Source organism: Stenella coeruleoalba, assembly GCF_951394435.1.
Source record: "Stenella coeruleoalba genome assembly, chromosome: 2".
NCBI lineage: Eukaryota > Metazoa > Chordata > Mammalia > Artiodactyla > Delphinidae > Stenella > Stenella coeruleoalba.
Window position 1 is genome coordinate 131,869,642 of NC_137147.1, and position 10,048 is coordinate 131,879,689.

The window sequence follows — 10,048 nt, forward strand, 5'->3', positions numbered from 1 at the left end:
AGAATTTTAAAAAGTGAAGATATGATAAGGGACCTTTCGGACAACATTAAGCAGCATAACATTCACATTATAGGGGTCCCAGAAGAAGAAGAGACAGAGAAAGGGCCAAAATAAATTATTTAAATAGTGGCTCAGAAATTCCCTAATCTAGGGAAGGAAACAGACATCCAGGTCCAGGAAGCCCCAAGAGTTCCAAATAAGGTGAATCAAGAGAGATACATAACAAGACACATTATGATTAAAATGCTGAAAGTTAAAGGTAAAGAGAAAATCCTAAAAGCAGCAAGAGAATAACAACTTGTTACATAGAAGGGAAACCCCAAAAGGCTATCAGCAGATTTTTCAGCAGAAACTTCACAGGCCAGAAGAGAATGGCATAACATATTCAAAGTAAAGAGAAAAAACTTCCAACCAAGAATGCTCTACCCAGCAAGGTTGTCATTCAGAATTCAGTAAGACATCAAGAGATTCCCAGAGAAGCAAAAGCTAAAAGAACTCATGATCACTATACTGGCCCTAAGAGAAATATTAAAGGGACTTCTTTAAGCTGAAAAGAAATGACACTGATTAATAAGAAAATTTATGGAAGGAAACATCACACTGGAAAAGGTAAATAAGTAACAAAGGTAGTGGATCAATCACTCAGAAAGCAAGCATGAAAATTAAAAGACAAAAAGTAATAAAATCAACTATAACTGCAATTAGTTAAGAGATACACAAAATAAGATGTAAAATGTGTCATCAAAGTATAAAATGTTGGGGGTAGTAAAAAGATAAACCTTTGGAATTTGTTCAAATTTAAGTTGCTACCAACCCAATACATACTAATTATACAGTAAGTAGGATATTGTATGTGAACTTCAGAGTAACAGCAACGAAAAAACTTATAGTAAATACACAGAAGAAAATGAGAAAGGAATCTAAACATAACTCTAAAGAAAACCACCAACACACAAGGGAAGAGAGAAAGAAAATAAGCAACAGGGAGGCACTACAATAACATCCAGTAAACAGTTAACAAAATGGCAATAAGTACCCATCAATAATTACTTTAAATGTAAATGGACTAAATTCACAAATCCAAAGACACAGAGTGGCTGAAGGGATTTAAAAAAAAAAACATCTATATGCTGTCTACAAGACACTCACTTAAGAAGAAAGAACACACACAGACTGAAAGTAAAAGGATGGAAAAAGATATTCCATGGAAATAGAAATGAAAAGAAAGCTGGAATAGCTATACTCATAACAGACAAACTTTAAAACAAAGATGGTATTAAAAGACAAAGACATTATATAAGGATAAAGGGGTCAATCCAGCAAGACTGTATAACATTTCTAAATGTACATGTACCTAACAGGGGAGAACCAAAATATATAAGGCAAATATTAACAGAATTAAAGGGAGAAATGGAAAGCAATACAATAATAGTAGGGGAATTTAACACCCCACTTACAACAACAGATAGATCATCCAGACAGAAAATCAATAAGGAAACATCAGGTTTAAACAACAAATTATACTAAGTAGATTTAATAGATAAATAGAGTACATTCCATCAAAAGCAACTGATTACACATTCTTCTCAAGTGCACATGGAACATTCTCCAAGACAGACCACATGTTAGGTCACAAAACAAGTCTCAATAAAGTCAAGAAGACTGAAATCATATCAAGTATCTTCTGCAACCAAATAGTATGAAACTAGAAATCAATCGCAAGGGGAAAAAAATGGGAAAAATCACAGAAACATGGACAGTAAAACAACATGTTACTTAACAACCAGTGGGTCACTGAAGAAATCAAAGGAGAATTTAATACCCAGAGACAAATGAAAACAGAAATGTGATATACCTAATTCAGTGGGATGAAGCAAAAGCAGTTCTAAGAGGGAAGTTCATAGCAATACAGGCCTACCTTAAGGAACAAGAAAAATCCCAAATAAAGAATCTAACCTAACACCTAAAGGAACTACAAAAAGAAGAACAAATGAAGCCCCAAATTAGTAGAAGGAAATAATAAAGATAGGAAGGAAACAAATAAAATAGAAATTAAAACAAAAAAAAACAGAAAAGATCAATGGAACTAAGTACTGGTTCTTTGAAAAGATAAACAAATTCAACAAACTTTTAGCTGGACTAACCAAGAAAAAAAGGAGGAGGACTCAAATTAAATCATAAATGAAAGAGGAGATGTTAAAATTGATACCTCAGAAATAAAGGATCAAAAGAGACTATTATAAATAATTATACACCAACAAATTTGACAACCTAGAAGAAATGGATAAATTCCCAGAAATATATAATCTTTCAAGACAATCATGAAAAAATAGAAAATCTGAATAGACAGATTTCTATTAAGGAGTCTGACACAGAAATAAAAAACCTTCCAATAAACAAAAGTCCATGACCAAATGGCACCACTGGTGAATTCTACAAAACAGTCAAAGAAAATTTAACACCTATCCTTTTCAAACTCTTTCAAAAAACTGAGGAGAAGGAAAACCTTCTAAACACATTTTACGAAGCCAGCATTACCTTGATACTAAAACCAGACAAGGACGTGACCAAAAAAACAAAAAAAAAATTACAGGTCAATAGCTTTGATAAACAGATTAAAAAATCCTCAACAAAACATTAGCAAACGGCGTCCAACAATACAGTAAAAGGATCATACACCAAGTACACCACAATCAAGTGGGATTTATTCCACGGTCGCAAGGATGGTTCAAAATTCACAAATCAATAAATGTGATACATCACAATAACAAAAGGAAGGATAAATATCACATGATCATTTTGATAGATGCAGAAAAGCATTTGACAACAGTCAACATCCCCTTATAATAAAAACTCTACAAAGTGGGTACAGAGCAAACATACCTCAACATAATAAAGGCTACATACAACAAACCCACAGCTAACATACTGAACAGTGAAAAGTTGAAAACTTTTCATCTAAGAACAGGAACAAGACAAGAATGCCCACCTTCACCACTCTTATTCAACATGGTATTGGAAATCCTAGCCACAGCAATTAGGCAAGAAAAAGAAATAAAAGGCATCCAAAATGGAAAGGAAGAAGTAAAACTCACTATTTGTAGATGGCATGATACTATACATAGAAAACCCTGAAGACTCCACCAAAAACTGTTAAGACCAATAAATGAATTCAGTAAAGGTGCAGGATACAAAATCAATACACAGAAATCTGTGGTATTTCTACACAATAATAAACTATCAGAAAGAGAAATTAAGAAAACATTCCCATTTATAACTGCATCAAAAAGAATAAAATACCTAGGAATAAATTTAACCAAGGAGATGAAAGACCTGTAAACTGAAAACTATATAAGACACTGGTGAAAGAAAATGAAAAAGACACAAATAAATGGAAAGATGCTCTATGCTCATGGATTGGAAGAATTAATATTGTTAAAATGTCCATATGACCCAATGTGATCTACAGATTCAATGCAATCCCTATCAAAATTCAAATGGCAACATTTACAGAACTAAAACAAACACTTCCAAAATTTGTATGGAACCACAAACAATCCTGAATAGCCAAAAAAATCCTGAGAAAGAAGAAGGCTAGAGGTATCATGCTCCCTGATTTCAAACTATACTACAAAGCTACAGCAATCAAAACAGTGTGATACTGCCACAGAAATAGAGACATAGATCAGTGGAACAGAATTCACAGTCCAGAAATAAACCCACTCATATATGGATAATTAATTTACACCAAAGGAGCAAAGGATTGTCTCTTCAATAAATGGTGGTTGGCAAACTGGACAGTCACACACAAGAAAATGAAACTAGACCACCATCTTACACCATACACAAAAATTAACTCAAAACAGATTAAAGGCTTGAATGTAAGATCTGAAACCATAAAATTCTTAGAAGAAAACATAGGCAGTAACCTCACTGATCAGTCTTTAAATGTTTTTGTGGATCTGACTCCAAAGGCAAGGAAAACAAAAGCAAAAATAAACAAATGGGACTACATCAAACTGAAAAGTTTATGCACAGCAAAGGAAACCATCAATAAAACAAAAAGGCAACCTATCAAATGGGAGAAGATATTTGCAAATGATATATCTGATAAGGGGTTAATATCCAAAACATATAAAGAACTCACACAACTCAACAACAACAGAAAAAACTCAATTTAAAAATGGGCAAAGGATATGAATAGACATTTTTCCAGAAAAGAAATACAGATAGCCAACAGGCACATGAAAAAAAACGTCCAACATCACTAATTATCAGGGAAATGCAAATCAAAACCACAATGAGATATCCCCTCATGCCTGTTGGAATGGCCATTATCAAAAAAAGCAAGAAATAACAAATGTTGGAGAGGATGCCGAGAAAAGAGAACTCTCATACACTATTGGTGGGACTGTAAATCGGTGTAGCCACTACGGAAAACACTATGGCGATTCCTCAAAAAATTAAGAATAAAACTATCATTTGACCCAGCTATTCCACCTCCAGGTATTTATTGGGAGAACAAGAAAACACTATTTTAAAAAGATACATGCACCTTTACGTTCACTGCAGCATTATTCACAATAGCTAAGGTAAGGAAACCACCTAAGTCTCCATCGATGGATGAGTGGATAAAGAAGATGTGACATATATATATACAATGGAATATTATTCAGTAACAGAAAAGAATGAAATCCTACCATTCTCAACAACATGGATGGACCATGAAGGTATTATGATAGGTGAAATATGTTAGAAGGAGAAAGAGAAAAAACTGTATGATTTCATTCATATGTGGACTGAAAAAAAACCCAAACAAACAAAATAAAACAATGACGAACTCACAGATACAGAGAACAAATTAGTAGTTACCAGAGGGGTAGGGGATTGGTGGGGGTTGGGGGGGAAGTGGACGAAGGAGGGGGCAACTACATGGTGATAGATGGTAACTATAATTGTGGTGGTGGTCACTTCGTAGTGTATACAGATGGTAACTTATAATGCTGTACACCTGAAACTTATATTTTAAAAAAAGGAATAAGGTGCTGATACATGCTACAACATAGATGAACCTTATAAATGTTACGTTAAATGGAAAAAGTCAGACACAAAAATCCGCATACTGCATGATCCTATTTGCCAAAATAAGCAAATTCATAGAGAAAGAAAGTAGATTAGTAGTTACCTGGGGCAGAGGTAGGGAGTAGGATGGAAAAGTGGGGAGGGAAGTCAGGAATAGGGAATGAATGCTAATAGTTATGGGGCTTCATAGTGGGATACTGAAATGTTCTAAAATTGATTGTGGTGATGGTTGCACAATTCCATGAATACACTAAAAACCACTGAAGTGTACACTTTAATGATTGAATTTAATGGTATGTTAAATATCTCAATAAAGCTGTTTTCTAAAAATAGAACTTACAATTTCCAAAACTTCAATCAGTTACTAGTTTCATGACATTTGCCATAACTACCACCCATACTATTATCTACAAAACATTTTTCTATAAAAAGAACTACATTTCTACTTAAATTTTAAAAGAAAATTTATAACACTAACCTAAATGAAAAATCAGCTAATATAAAAAAATGGATATGGCAATATATTGGCAGTGCTACTCAAATTAAATTTGAGAACCCAGGCTATGGCAAAACAATGGCCACGTAGAAAATAGAGCACAAAAAACAAAATAAGTCAGTAAACAGGGAATGAACACTAGGACTAACTGGCCCCAACGTTTCTGAACAAGCTGCTGCCTGTGATGAACTGAGGTCTCACTTGTCCTACCCTGCCCTGCAGTCCCAGAATGTAGAGACACCTGAGAGTCCTAGAGATAAAAATGTGAAGACTGGCTCAAGTGCCAGGAAAGGCTTCTCTCTTCTCTGAGTTCGGTCACCAGGCTCTGTAAAGGCAAGAATCAAATGGCAGGCCCAAAATAGTGAGAAGCCTGCTAGTAGCACTATTCTAAAAATTATAGGCCCAATTAACTGAAGTCAGGACAGTACATCTATGAATTGTCTCATGTTTGTCAATAAATTCTAGAAAAATCGGGATTTCAATCAGTTCCTCTCCAATGTTCATAAAATCTATCACCCATGTTTTTGCTTTTTCTGAAATATAAGAAAATCTTAGTATTTACCTTTCTGAGACTGGTACTTAAACAATGCTGATGTCCGCATACTCCAAAACTATCAATAATTTTTCACATGTTTCCTAATGGAAAGTAAGTGTATTACAGTAAAATAAGTAGTATTCTGAAGAGCAACACAGACATTTTATAAGTCCAAGTTGTTTAATGAGGTTTTCAATTCTGATCACACCTATATTTACTACCATGAAAACATCAAGTAAAAGGCATTTATTTTCTCCCATGAACCTGGCATGCCTCTTTGAAAATATCAAAATTACTTCTCTTTCCAATAGTATATTAAAAGCTGGCTTGACACATACAGAAATCTTTACAAATGAAATATGATGTCTGAGATTTGCTTCAAAACAATGGGGAGTGATAGCATTTACGGGACAAGACTGTCCATGCATAGGTAACTGCTGAAATAAATTGGTATACAGAAATTAATTTTTCTATTCTCTCCATTTCACAAAATATATAATATTAAATATATAATAAACTTAGTGCTTTAAGAAGTTAGGGGACTTCCCTGGTGGCACAGTGGTTAAGAATCCACCTGCCAATGCAGGGGACACAGGTTCCAGCCCTGGTCCGGGAAGATTCCACATGCTGTGGAGCAACTAAGCCCGTGCACCACAACTACTGAGCCTGCACTCTAGAGCCCATGAGCCACAACTACTGAGCCCACGCGCCACAACTACTGAAGCCCGGGCACCTAGAGCCCGTGCTCCGCAACAAGAGAAGCCAACGCAATGAGAGGCACCACAACGATGAGTAGCCTCTGCTCACTGCAACTAGAGAAAGCCCATGTACAGCAACGAAGACCCAATGAAGCCACAAATAAATAAATAAACATATATTTTTTTAAGTTATCATTAAAAAGTAGTAATTATTTTAGCAAAGCTTCATGAAATCTTTAGTGTTTCATGTCACAGAGGGGAAAGTCTGCCTATAAATCATTTCATTCTAATATTTTTTAAGGTTTTCTCCACCAATGGACTGTAGATCTTTTGCTTATATTCCTTAAGACTTACTGCCAAAGCCAAACACGTTTGTGAAAAAGGTTACCATCCCAGCATAAAACTGGAAACAGATTTCTATTAGTGACTTATTTTGTTATACATGCCATCTGCCGTTTTCACTTCTACAATTTCAGAAATGCCAATTTCACAATGGATATTAGATTGCACCATTAAAGAAAATTCTATTTAACTTCCCACTAAATACCACCATCACTTTCTAGGTGTTTAAAGAATGTTCCCATGTGATTCCCAAAGAATTTTTGCTTCTCCTTTAAATTAGGTTGGGTTGTAGTTGGGTATGAAGGTGAAAGAAAAGACAGAATCTCAAGCCCCTTAATCTTATCCTTAAAACATTAAAGTGGTTAAATGAAGGAATTAATAAAGTCAATATCAAATCAACATTTTAGTGATTCTTAAATATCTATGAAGCTGTAAGGACAAATATTTTTGAAGTCTATGTTTAAAACACTAGATCCTTTGGAGACCAATCAACAAATTATTCATAACTGCATTCATATAGCAACACTGATTATGCTTCCATGCATAATCCACCAGGTAGACTGACCTAAACCACCAGGGTTTAGAGAATTTTAGAGAATTTTAGAGAATAAAGAATGGCAGCTCAGTGGAGTGGAGAGAAAGAAGGAAAGGAGCATGCATTTGCTGAGTGCTTACTACGGGCCAGGAGCAGTTCTAAACGCTTTACAGACACCTCATTTACTTGCTATCAACAAATTTATGAGGTGGATAATAACATCCATATTTTATACATGAGGAAACCAAGACTCAGAAAAATTAATCTGTCCAAGAACAAGTAGGAGAGCTGGGATTCAAACTCAGATCAGTTTGCCTTCAAGGCCATCATACCACACTTCCTCCCACAAAGACACCTTTCCAAATCATATTAAAAATTCTTTGATTAAAATATTAATTCCTTAGTGGATATTATTCAGATCATTTCAATATGCAGCATAAATCAATCTGCACCACTACATTTTGAGGAAAAGTCATAGTTACCTGGAGGAAAAAAAAAATACAAGGGCCAGAGCATCAATATAAACCAGACAGGGACACTGGTCAGAATACCAACCTCAGGTCTGAAAACTTAATTCCAGATGAACCATTCACCAATGGGTGATCTGGAGCAAGTAATGACCTCAGTTTCCCCACTGGTAAAATGGACATAACGCTTAACCCATCCTTCCACCTCGGATTGTTTATGAGAATGAAATTAATGTTGGTGAAATCAATATGTAAACTATAACAAACTATAATACACATAAGGAACTACTATCTACTCAGTAAGATGACTATACTGAACAGCTATTTTCATGTTAGAATAACTTAGCACAAACAGAATGAGGAATACAGTTCACAAACGACAGGAAGCTGCTCTCAGGCGGGCAGGCCCCACCTCAGCGAGAGCCACTTGACAGCAGCAGGTGCTGCTTGGAGGACCAGTTTTCTGCCTGCTTTCAAACAATCCCGTCCCTCACTCCGTCCCTCACTGGTAGGGGAGGGTAGGCGGGAATAAAGTGCTGGGAAGGGAGCACTAGAACAGGCAGAAGGCTGGGTTCTACTACACCCAGGTGCCAGGCCCTGGTTAAACTCTTTACCCCTCCAGGCCTCAGTTTACGCATTTGTAAGATGGAGAGACCTTTCCCGCCCTACTTCCCGGGGAGAGCTAATACCCGAGTCACTGTGCAGGGAAAGCGTGGTAAACCCCGCTGAGAATGAGATGATGACGATCACCTGTCAAATGAAAGGCTGGGAGGGCGGCTCCTCCGCTAGCCCTTCGCAGTTTAGATATTCCAGAAACCTCGGACCGGGCCGCCCCTCTAAGGAGTAACGCAGCCCCCCTGTCCACCTCTCGGCCCGCGGGGTGCGCGCAGTCCCCTGTCGCTCACACCCCGAGCTGAGTCCACAGGGCAGGCCCAAAGCCTGCCCACCCCCGCCCCCAGGCCTCCTCAGAGGACCCCAGGGCCCTCCCGAGTAGCCGCGGCTCCCCTCCCCCAGCAGTGTTCCCTGCCCTTCTCCGCTCCCACTCCCAGGTGAGAGGAGGGGGTGAAAGGGCGTACCCCGCCGCCATTTTGTCCCCTTGGCCCCCGCTAAGCATTCCGCCGGCCCGCACCCCAGCCCACGCCCGCCCAACTCTGTGCAACGCGCGCCCCTCGCGGACACTCACCCCTGACCGCCCTGCGCAGTTCGGGGCGGCTCCGAGCGTCCCGCCGGGAAAGGGGCGGGGCGGGGGCGGGGCGGCTGCAGAGGGGCGGGGCGGCTGGCCGCTGCACCACGTGACTTCCAGCTGCAGCCGCGCCTCTCCCCGCTCCACTCTTCGGCAGTCCGCGCGCAAGCGCAGCCCGGTTCCCGCCTATGGGCCGCCGAAGCGGGAGGCAGGGCGTGGGCGCGTTTCGTGGCCCGGTCACGGCTGCTTGTAGGTGGCTGGCTGTTCCACCCCCTAGGCTGTGCGATTGCACGAGCTTTTGGCCACACGGTTCTCTCTGTCTTTCGGAATCAGCCCCTTCCCCCTGCCTCCCTTATCACCACAGTCTGTCCCATAGATAGAGGACCTAGAAGTACGCCTCAAAAATCCGTGACTGAAAAAAAAAAAAAAAAAAAAAATCTGTGACTGAAAGCGCTTCAGAAAAGCAGCAGCCCTAAGCTGAACACAGTTTATTCTCTGCCGCAAAGCTTTATTCAGCTTCTCTTGTGCGCCAGGCTTGAAAGTCTCAAAGTACAAAGACCTAACAATTTAACGGTGTTAAATTAGAGCTCTGAACAACGCAGACCATAATTATCACATGAATATTCCCCCATCACTTTTCATACATCTGAGAAACTCTCTTTACCTTTCCCTCTCCTTTGCTTCCCACAATAAGCAGGAAGTTATGGAAT

General features: G+C 38.6%; 1 protein-coding gene across 4 annotated transcripts in view; it reads right to left on the reverse strand.

Moving 5' to 3' along the window:
• SCAPER (S-phase cyclin A associated protein in the ER) overlaps positions 1-9,395 on the reverse strand; it is a 495,741-nt gene extending 486,346 nt beyond the window's left edge. For 2 of the 4 annotated variants that reach the window (XM_079912990.1, XM_079912987.1), the window contains exon 1: positions 9,339-9,395. The gene's annotated coding sequence lies outside the window, so the exon portion shown is untranslated. Of the gene's footprint in view, positions 1-6,140; positions 6,463-8,905; positions 9,064-9,338 lie in introns of those variants that run through there. The other 2 variants (XM_079912988.1, XM_079912989.1) reach the window with 2 other exon arrangements.
• Positions 9,396-10,048: the final 653 nt, after the last annotated feature.